This window comes from Humulus lupulus, chromosome 1 (genome assembly GCF_963169125.1).
Source record: "Humulus lupulus chromosome 1, drHumLupu1.1, whole genome shotgun sequence".
NCBI classification, from domain to species: domain Eukaryota; kingdom Viridiplantae; phylum Streptophyta; class Magnoliopsida; order Rosales; family Cannabaceae; genus Humulus; species Humulus lupulus.
The window spans coordinates 310,431,110-310,432,692 of NC_084793.1; the positions used below are offsets into that span (position 1 = coordinate 310,431,110).

At 40.9% G+C, this 1,583-nt stretch overlaps 1 non-coding gene across 1 annotated transcript; it reads right to left on the reverse strand.

Moving 5' to 3' along the window:
* Nucleotides 1-523: 523 nt before the first annotated feature.
* Nucleotides 524-629, reverse strand: LOC133813247 (small nucleolar RNA R71). Its single transcript, XR_009884281.1, has one exon. It is a non-coding gene; the product is annotated as a small nucleolar RNA R71 (small nucleolar RNA).
* Nucleotides 630-1,583: the final 954 nt, after the last annotated feature.

A 1,583-nucleotide genomic window follows, 5' to 3' on the forward strand; every position in this document is an offset into this window, starting at 1 on the left:
AATAAAAGATTAAAATTGCCTCTTAAAACACGCCATAAAAACGTACCAAAACTAGTCCTAACACATTTCCCATGACAACGTTGAGAATATTAATGTTGGGGTAGCAGCGGGTAATGTTGGAGGAGCAGGAGTTGCACCAGTTCAATAACCAATACAAAGAAGTTTGAGGGACTATGTGTTACTTACTGTAACGGGGGCACAGTCATGCATTAGACCTCCCACGATTAAGGCTAATAATTTTGAAATTAAGCCTGCTATTGTGCAAATGGTACAATCATCAATTCAGTTTGGGGGATCACCAACATTAGACCCAAACTTACATTTGACTAATTTCCTAGAGCTCTGCGCCACATTTAAGATGAACTGAGTGACAAATGATGCGGTGAGGTTGAGACTGTTCCCGTTTTCACTAAGGGACCGAGCAAAGAGTTGGCTTATTTCCTTGGAAGCCAATTCTATCACAACATGGGAGGAGCTCACTCAGAAATTTTTGGCAAAATTTTTCCCACCATCATTATCTGCAAGGTATAGAGGTTAAATCAACAATTTTCACCAAAAATATGGTGAGCGTTGTATGATGCATGGGAGAAGTTTAAGGAGTTGTTGAGAAAATGTCCCCATTGTGGAATCGAAAAATGGATGTTAGTCCATATTTTTTTACAATGGTTTGTGTGGTACTACTGGCACAATCATAGATGCAGCGTCTGGAGGAGCGTTCATGAGTAAAAGCGCTAATGAAGCTTATGATCTGTTGGAAGAAATGGCTATGAATAACTATCAATGGCCATCAGAAAGAGAAACCACTAAGAAGGTGGCTAGAGTGCATGAATTGGATGCCATCTCGATGTTGTCAGCTAAAGTGGCAACATTGACAAAACAGTAACAACAAAACAGTATTCAAGCTCCAGTTATGCAGATGCAAGTCATATGTGAGTTATGTGGGGGACCTCATTTATTTGAACAATGCACCATGAGGGATTTTAACAACAATCCTATGAAGCAAGTGCAAGCAATAGGGAACTTCCCAAGGCCCTCCAACAACCCATATTCCATGAGTTACAATCCTGGGTGGCGGAATCACCCAAATTTTCTTGGACAAGTGGCCAGGGTAGTCAGCAACAATTTCAACATAATCAACCACAGTATCCACGACCTCCTCCTAGGTTTTAACAGCAGCAACTAGTAAGACCTACACAACAAATGATGCAAGCAAAACAAGATGGTCAGGCTGATGTGTTAACTCAATTTATGACAGAAATGAGGGCATCTATTATAAGCTTGGAGACTCAGATTGGACAGTTGGCCACGTTAATGGCAAACCGAGCTCAAGGGAACTTTCCAAGCACTACTGAAGTGAATCCGAAGGGAAATCTTAATGAACAGTGTCAAGCTATTACCTTGAGGAGCGGAACAGTGTATGAGGGACCAAGTATGAAGAAGAAAGTTGAGCAGAAGCAGGATCAAGAGGCACCTATCACAGAGAACAAGCAGAAAATGGGTAAAGTTGAAGAAGAGGTTAATGAGAACCTTGAGAAAAAGCAATCAGAAATAAGCATAGATCACCATAAAAAGATCCCATATCC